Source organism: Typopeltis vanoorti, chromosome 22, assembly GCF_054136105.1.
Source record: "Typopeltis vanoorti isolate ZY-2024b chromosome 22, IOZ_Tvanoo_1.0, whole genome shotgun sequence".
Lineage (NCBI taxonomy): Eukaryota > Metazoa > Arthropoda > Arachnida > Uropygi > Thelyphonidae > Typopeltis > Typopeltis vanoorti.
In genome coordinates, this window is record NC_143570.1 from 84,470,330 (window position 1) to 84,480,232 (window position 9,903).

The 9,903-nt window shown below is 36.9% G+C and overlaps 1 protein-coding gene across 1 annotated transcript in view; it reads right to left on the bottom strand.

Moving 5' to 3' along the window:
- Positions 1-3,818, bottom strand: part of LOC150094530 (melanopsin-like) — a 55,640-nt gene extending 51,822 nt beyond the window's left edge. Inside the window, exon 1 of the mRNA XM_090412229.1 lies at positions 3,685-3,818. The gene's annotated coding sequence lies outside the window, so the exon portion shown is untranslated. The remainder of the gene's footprint in view (positions 1-3,684) is intronic.
- Positions 3,819-9,903: the final 6,085 nt, after the last annotated feature.

A 9,903-nucleotide genomic window follows, 5' to 3' on the forward strand; every position in this document is an offset into this window, starting at 1 on the left:
CCTTATCACTGCCAGTGCATTTAATAATAATAAAAAAAAGCACGCACTCAATCGATCCTAAAAAAAAAAATACAATTATAAACAACGTCTCTTGATATGGAGAATCTTTTAGTATGGCTATACTGCAGATGCGGGATTTCTTTAGTATTTATATTAATATTTTATCAATTACTCTAGGAGTTGTTATTAGGATTCGAGCCCAACTTCTTAAAAAAGTTAATACTACTTTACTTGATGTGATCATGTGAAAATGGGATATCGATGTCGTGATAAAACGACAATAGAAATTACAATTGCCAATACTGCCTTGGGCATCTTGACTGCTCGCTTGTACATCCTTTACTGATTACACAGGGTGCGCACACGTTGCTAGAGAGTCCAGGAAGTTGACTGATTAACGCAGTTGAAACGCCCCATATCCGTTCTGGTTAACCACCTTTTTGTGATTAAGATTGAACATTATGAATTTGCTGCATGCCTGGAAAAAAAAAATAAAAAAAACGTGTGTTTTATCCAGGCCAACCTTGTGGGGCGAGCAGATAGCATCTCCACTCTCCAGCCATCCCAGCCATCAGACTGTGGTTTCGAGGTCCCACTGCAGACATGATTATTTGTGAGTGTGTTTGAATGGATGATGATTTTCATCTTCCGATGTGAGACCGCCATTATCCACACACCCTACTAAAATCGGGAAAAAAAAACCCAGCAAATATAAATAATATATAAAAGGGGTGGTATATGAGAATAAGAAAATACTGTCACTAAGAATTTTTATAGGATTTTCTGTCCTCGTTAGATGATAGAAAATCCAGTAAAAATCACTAGAAAAAGAAATGTGTATATATATATATATATATATATATATATACTTGATTAGCAACGAGTAATTGACTGATTCTTGTCCAGGAACATGTTAAGAAGTAATAAGCTCAAACCCGTTAATAATCTTTTAAATAATAGTGTTGCTAAACTGCTGGACTCTTTTTGGATATTTATCGTATGCAGAGTAGATTGCAGGACAATGCAGTACAATTAAAAAATTAAATGTAATCTGTAAATCAAATCCAAAACCAGGAATTGCTGCTTATGTAACGATTTGGAGGATTCACTGGAACCTTGTCGGCTGCATGTTTGGGAAAAAAAATTGTGTGCATGGAATCCTTATGCAAAGCATTCTTTTTCGGTGACGAAGTCACGCATCTTGTCTCTGGAAATATGAATCATAATAACAACATTGGTATTATGGGGAACGGAAAACCCACTTGTTTTCCCTTCATTGCACACGTTGAAGCAAAAGCCTCTCTCTCTTTTTTTTTTTCGTCACTGTCCAAACAAAAGAAGTCTAAAGTTTTTTTTTTTTTTTTTTTTTAAACATTATATCCGATGTAATTAAATCTTAACTGGCGCCCATAGTGCGTAGTCGTATGAATGATGCGATATGTTTGTGCCTTTTGGTTTCAAAAGACTGTCACTGACTAGAATCGAGTACCTCTTGTCCCGACAACTGTCCTGTTACTTTTTGCCAACCCTGTAGATTGTTTCATGTTGAGGCTAGAGGGTTTTTCAATTTTAGAAACAAAGAAACTGGCTTGAGAACACACAGTGAACTCAGACAATAACTGCGATCCATAATGAGACTACCTACAGATGGCTCGAATGCGAGGTGAGGATTGGCATACGAGAAACCTGATCCCGTATAATAAAATAATAGAGAAATTATGGACTGTAAATAAGAATTTGGAATAGAAAGGTCATCAGTAACCAATCAGAGGAGCGAGTTGAGAATTTTCTTTGGAACCAGTACCTTCCCCAAAAGAATAACCAATCAATCAAACTTTAGTGAGCTTCTTATCCCACTAATAGCACAATTTTAAAAAAGAAAATCAGTCTTGTACTTCAACTCATCTTGCAAATGTACTTTTGAATTTAAGAAAGCAAAATTCAGGTTTTATCCAAGATATAATATAAAGAATTTTTACCCACCGTCACAAAAGTGCGACTCTCTCTTCTACAGTGGTGTAGCTGGAGCTTTTGCCGCCCGGGGTGGTCCATGAGTTTACCGCCCGGGGTGGTCCATGAGTTTGCCGCCCGGGGCGGTCCATGAGTTTGCCGCCCCTCTCAATACACACCAAAAATACTACAAAAAGTCAAAACGACGTATAGGGAAATAAATTAAAACACTATGTTTACTAATTACATGAAGAGCCAAAGGCTTCAATTCGGTGACGTGAAATTATTTAAGTTAAGGGTTATTACATCCCATATTGTTTCATAGCCGAATAAGAAACTCAAAGAGTTTCATGCCGAATATAGAAACTATATAAAGTTCGGCGAGTCCAAGCGTAAGCAAATACCTGGATAGTGCAACATCAGGGCAACTCATAGTCCACGTAGTAGTGCAACACTGGGGCAACTCATAGTAAGGGTGGCGCAAGCTCCGATCACTGTTCTTGGTATTTACCCATAATGTGAAACCCAGCTCCTAGGAGCCGTATTACTGTTCTACATTATGAGAGAAGGTCACTAAAATTCAGTCTCGCCCGTATCCATAGCCGAATAAGAAACTCTTTGAGTTTCTTATTCGGCTATGAAACAATATGGGATATGGGATGTAATATCCCTTAACTTAAATAAACACTCTGTTTATTTTTGAAGTAAAACTTTAATTTCAACATTCTAAAATGTAATTTTTCTTGCTTTTCTGTTAACAAAATCGTCGATGACATTGGCGAAGTCTATTTCATAGTAATGCAGGTAATTCTTAATCAGTTTTATTTAGAAAAACTCCTCTCACAACCAGCAACACTTACAGCAATTGTGAGGAAAATTCGCTGTAGTATTTCAATATTTGGAAATGAGTTCTCGAGACTGTATTTTAGAATTAACTGTAAGAGTTCAAAAAGGTTCAAAGTGCTGCCCGGGGCGGACCTCTCCCCCCACCTCTAGCTACGCCTCTGCTCTTCTAAGATGCAGGTAATTCATGGACGAGCTCTCTAAAGATATTGTATAAAATATTAATTTTTTTATTATTGAGAATCGCTCCTCTTACTATATTCTCTCCTGCTGTGGGAAGTGCATTTTATTGTAATCTTCATATTTTATTGTAATCAGCTGTTTCCTTCTCGTTCAACATTTTCTGTATAGTAATAATACTAACTATGAATCTCAATTCATATCCAAGAAAATATTTGGCCACGCAAGCTATTTATTTAGAAATGATCTTACTGATGATAGAGGAAGACAAGAATACACAATGCAAGTTGAAACTATGGAATAATAAAATAACAATATTTTAAGTCGTTAACGAACCTCTTATAATCCGCCTGATTTTTCTGGATTTTTCGTGTGACTTGAAGAAATCAGCTGATATGATTTGTTGGGTAATCAACGGTTAACATTTCGCCCGAAGTCCACTCAAGGAAATTCATAAAAGCGGTTTGGCCGGCACCTCTTTATTGCAAGTGTCACACTGAATAGCTCGCACATCAGGAACTTTCATATATGAACAGCGTCGTTAACGTGCGATTGAGAAATGGGCGTTAGCGATCGTTAATTACAACCAAGAATTAATTAATCAATGCTTCCTCCTCATCCTGAGTAGCCGCATTTGGCTGGGAATGAGAATTATTTTGCTGTCCGATTACATGCAAAAGCAAAGACAAAACTTGTTAACGAAACACTCACCTCCTTCTTAGAAGTCCACGATGTCCCTCCGAGTATAGTCACTTAAACTGATGCGGTCCGAAGTCTAGTGAAAAGGTGCGGCGACTGAGGAAGATAGAATACTGAGAAGCGAGGAGGAATTCCAAAAAGTGTGTCGCTCCAGTTTATCCTTCTCCGACTAAGGCGTGTGGGAAGCTCGCTTTTTCACTCACTCGAACATTAGCTTGATGTTGTTGTCATTCTCGACCACCGGAAGAGAACGCTAGCATCCCTCCTCTCCGTCACTTTTATCCCTGCTGAGGCTTTTCCCCGTGGAACGCTATTTACGATGTCTATCGCTGCTTCATCATTTGGTCGACTGATAGGCAATTTTTTTTTCTTGTTTGCCATTTAGTCAACATTGTAAATGAATGTTTGCACTTCTAATAACCACAGGAAGGCCAAATATTTTCACTTTCAACAACCGATAGGATGAATGTCGACTTCTAGGTATTCGTGCTCCTCTTATTTCAAAGACTAAACACAGTTTGTTTATCGCGCTTCACTATTCTCAGTTAATAATAGATCATGTAAGTAAATGAGTGCGTACGAACATGCACACTCGTTAAATATGATGTAAGAAGTTTAATTAGATTCCCTGTTTATAAATTCATTGTTTATTAAATATTTTTATTATATGTTTTAAGGATTTAGGTGTTAGAAAACATTTTGCTCTTAAGATGTAAAAACTCGAAATATGTTGGAAAATAAAGAAAAAAAAAAACAAGAAAACACACCAAAAAGGTATATACAAAGAACATAACCCCATGGAACAACAAATAAGTCCTTAATTCGCAATGGTTTTTGCCAATTCACAAATGAATGAAAGTCAAAATTTGGCGATAAGGACAGTTCACAAGTCTCGGGGTCCATATTGTCAATAAGGTATTAACAAGATGGATATTGAAAATGACGTTGATAATTTTAAAAAAAAAATCTAAATTATTATCAAACAAGATACCTTTGGAAAAAAATATAAACTTAGTTTTTAGTATCGTTCCAAATTCCTCTACAGTCATGGATGTGTGTGTGTGTGTGTGTGTGTGTGTGTGTGTGTGTGTGTGTGTGTGTGTGTGTGTGTGTGTGTGTGTGTGTGTGTGTGTGTGTGTGTGTGTGGTTTGCAGTGGCGGCTCGTGGCTTGAAATCGTTGGGGTACTGCAACTTTCGAAATATACATACACACTGTAAGTACAGTGTATACGTGTTTGGATAAAATATCAAACTTATGGTAAAAATTAAACATGAAAAAATATTGTTTATTATCGATAAAATTATACAGTTTGGTATAATTCAAAATTATTTAAAAATAAAATCCATTATCATAACCCCAATAATGTTCTAAAATAAAAACTACAACAAATGTTATGTCTTTAATTGCAATGTCCAAATATTTAAAGAGACGGAGTAAACACGATGAGCACTACGAACACTCTACTACTGGCGCAAACTGCATATAAACAACAGTAGAACTGTACGACGGGCAGTGCCACATACGCTAATAGCTCGCATCTCACTATGACTTTCATATGCTTGCGCGCGTAACAATATGGTAAACACAGTGCTGCTAGCGTCTTTCGCTCTCCTACGTGCCACAAGATGGATTCTTATTATTTTTTATGCAAAATAAGAGAATTAAATAGGATTGTTGATGATAAAATTAAATATTACACGCAAATATAAATAAATTAATAAATATATTTATATATCGAGAAAAATTGGGAGTGCTGCAGTTCCGCGGTGCCTATGCACGAGTCGCCCATGGTCGAGTGGCTTACGTACCCACTTTCCAACTGACAGGTCGAAGTCCGTGGGAAGGGTGGCTTTAGGTGGGAAAGGAACTTCATCTCTCGCAGTGAGATCACCGCCTCCCCCTCATATTGGAGGTCAGTGACTTAAAAAATTCCATTTGGTTCTTGATTAGGGTTCCGGATTATGTAAAAAATAATAATAAAAGAATGATAAAAAAAAATTCCTTAGTCCCCCCACGATATACTATCGATTACAATCTTTCGTAAGTGGGTGACACATTTAAAAAAAAAACTAACTGTAGACAATCATGAAAAGATTCATTTGCAATCAGAAAAATTAAAACTTCAATCTGTTCTGTTCACTCGGACGAACAAAACAGATCTAACCCGTGCTTGTGTCCTTGTATAACTCATGAAATTCCAATTCTTAATACGGCTTCATCTTTACGTTTTTAATATTATTTCCTAATATGCATTGATCTATCAAAAAAAAAAAAAAAATCCGCTGCTATATTCCAAATGTCATTCTGAAACAAATCAGTCTCTATGACGTTGTATAGCAGAGGCAGTGAGTTTGATTTTTCAGGCATACCTGGTTTTCCCTTTTAGTCGTTTCCGACCGTAGGTGACTTTGTAGGCATTGCCCACAAAGCATTCCTGGTAAGATTTTTACAGGGTAGTTAGTTCACCATTGCTTTCCCCAACTCCCAATTTGATCCGGGCTCGGGACTGGCGTATGGCTGGGATGTGTTCATGACTGTAATCCATGTGTGCTCACGGAACCGATTTGCTTGTTCTGGGGGACGAAAAACCTGTGTTTCCTGATGAAAAAAAAAATCTCTACATCCGTATGAGATCGGCTAACTCACCTTTCGTCGAAAGAGATCAAATAAAGAATTCCTCAAATCATCGATGGGAATCGAACCCAGATCTTTTCGACCAAGGGTCTATACTGACTGAGCTACAGAGGCTCCTCGGGTATACCAACATCAAATTATTTACTACAAAATTCCAGTACAGATACAAGTGTTGATTACAAATTTCTTAGCGAGGCTTTAAGATGTCCCTTTTCTTTATTTAACATACCTGTTCTTAATTGCGCAACGAAGCAAAATTATATTTAATATAAGATGGAATTATAATAGAATATTGTCAAGAATATAAAACAATATTTAAATGGCATTTATTTATTTATTCATTTATGAAATCTTACTGGAATAGAATCAATAGTTGAAAAACGGTTTATAACGATGGATTATGTCGGCAATATGTACTTAACCGGAACCTCGTTTAAAAGCATATGCAGTTGTATCCAAGGTTAACGTGCGCTAGATTTTTAAATAGATTATGAACGGATGACTTGATATAGGATGATGCATTGGCTTTTATTCCACTGATTATGAACAAGCTGACTTTTTTTGTTTTTTTTCACAAGATGCAGCGACGGTGACGTCATACCTAAGTTCCAGGCTTAAGAACGGAATCTATCGAGAATTAATAACTTACTAGATACCAAGAAAATTTATTAGACTCATATGTAACATGACGCACTCGCAACAAGACGGATAATGTGATCATAAGCTTCGTCAACTGCCTGAGGAAATTCAAAACAGACGCACTTCCAACCAGCCTTTTTTTTCTGAGAATTTAAGGAAAATCCCCCCCCCCCCCCCCCCCCCCGAAGATACATAAAGGCGCAAGTGAGCAAATGTCTCTCATCATTCAAACTTAGATTTAACAAACTCTCCCGAAGGAGTGTTCAAAAAAAAAAAAAGTGTACGAAACTAGACTAGAACTGTAGAAGACTAATAAAATATTTTCCAAGATAAGGCTTATGACTTCATGAAGAGTCATAAGACTTATCAGAAATAATAATTTTAAGGTGTCCTTATAGTGACCGTCAAAAAAATCAACATAACTAGAGAAGCCTTACAAGATCATTAATTGCGTCTAATTTACGCATCAGAAAAATGTTTAAATATTTTAGAACAGTTAATCATAAAATAATTATTAGTTATCCACTTTTATTTATTAATATGACTCTTATATTACAACTACAGGAAACGAATTCCTTTGAGTGTGTGACATTATTTCGCCTCGAAACGACAGCGTACTTGGTATATAAGCAAAGTGTTGCACTTTTAAATAACGTTTTTGTAACATAAATGGGAAAAAATTGTATTTTGTTTTAGAATAAAAAAGAATCACAAGACCTAAAATCACTAAAATGACATATAAGTATAATTATTCCCTATTAAAGCGCCAGGGGTACCATTAGGACTTCAGGAAAACGGTAGCTTCCTCGCTTCGTTTCTCATTCGCTGTTATGTAGTACTTGCGTGCACGTTTCTTTATCTTAAGTTCCCATGAAGATGGCAACGTGACGTTGCGAAATATCGGAAAGTATTTATTAAAGTTATTTTAATTTATATTTCTAGTGTACGCTGTCAATTCCTTAATTATTAGTTATCATGTTTAACCAGCGTATAAGCCTTTCAACAAGAATGACATATAAGTATGTCATTTTAGTTTTATTTTCTATCAACTATAAATCCCAAAAATACAGTACTTTCAAAAATTGCGAAAGTATTTTTGTTTATAGAATTCTCCATTCATGTTTCGCTATATTTTTATATACTGAAATATGAGGTACACGCAGATAAATCAGTTTATACTTATTTTCGGTATCCGGAGAGTTCATCGAAAAACAATTAATCGAAAAGGCAATTAATCGAATGAACAATTCATCGAACGATAATTCGTCGAAAATTTTAACTTTTCGAAAATGTTATGATAAAAGTGATCCATTTAGAACAAAAACCGAACTGCATAGAGAGATAGCAATGCTACTTTAATAGGGAATAATTATAGAACAATATGGTTTCTTATTGAAACAGTTATCCGATAACTGTTTCATGTCTGTTCATGGGACTGATTTGCCTGTTTCCGGGAGGAAAAGTCCAGCCTACGCAGGCTCCATTATTATTATTGTTACTGGTAGTAATATGAGACTTCAATACAGCAATTATTATGGGATGAGTTTTATTCATCCCATAATAATACAAATAGAATTATTAAGGGATGAATAAAAGTTACAAATAGTGAATCTGAACAGATTCGCTATTTGAAACTTTTACAAGAAAATGTCGAACCGTTCTAGTTTTCGGTTCGGGGTGACAAAGAAATCACGTGTCCAAATTATGTATTACAATAACTCTCTGACTTAGCGGAGTTAGTAGAAGTTATCGATACAAAAAGTACCGACAACTTCTATTAATCCCGCTACAAAAATTGAACCGTGCAGACAGCTTCTTGCTGTCTGCACGGTTCGGTTTTTGTTCTAAATGGATCACTTTTATCATAAAAGCTTCTAAATGATATTAGCAATTCCGCTTTGGCGGATCAATTTAACGAAATTTTAGTTAAAATTTTCGGTGAATTGTTTTTTCGATGAATTGCGTTTTCGAAGAATTGTCGTTCGATGAATTGTTCATTCGATTAACTGTCTTTTCATGAACCTTATTTTCTAATATACGTTGCTTGGAAAGAAGTCAATGGAACCTCCCCCCCCCCCACACACACACATGAGCAATGTGCAACGAGTCATGTGTTTGTAGCCGGTATAAACTGGGGTTTATACCGGCTACAAACACCTGATATGAAGTTTATAATGTTTCTAAGTCATTGCAACTGTGTCCGTATGAAATGACTGCGAGAAGGTAAACGGCGGAGTTTGGAGAGGCGTTGTGATAGGATCCATGTTGCAGGCCTATCTGTTCAGCAAATTGTTGACAAATTGGGCCATCCCAGGTCAAAAGTCAGCGATACCATACTGAGATGGAAGCACAGGGAGTCAACTGCAAGTGATACCCGCAGCAGTGGACGACCACCACACTCACCGAACTTGACCTTAGGGTGCTACGAAAGATAATATGTAAAAACCGCCATTCGTCGGCTGACACATTGAATGCAGCATCGACTGGAATGCAAATCTGCACAAAAGCATTCGGAACCGAGGCTCATAACATGGGTTTCCATGGTAGGACCGCAATGTGCAAGCTTCAATTGCCCGAACAAACATGCAGCGTCGCCTTCACTGGTGCAAAGAAGGCATACACTGGGAGACGTGGAAGCTGGGAAAGCTGTGTTTTGGACGGACGAAACACGCTGCACCATTTATCGAGCAGATGAGCAAGAGTGGATGTGGTGGATGGCCAATGGACTTTTCTTACCAGAGTGCATAGCACGAACTATGAAATTCGGAGGTGGGATGTGATGGTAGGTCCTGTTTTTCCAGGTATGACCTCGATCCACGAACATTTTCAACTCCCAGAGGTATCTGAACATTCTGGACAGTGCAATGCTTCTACTTGGTTCTACTTCTACTTAGCTTAGCTTAACAGAGAGTGATCAGATTGATTACACACACACAGACACTTTTTGTTAACATATA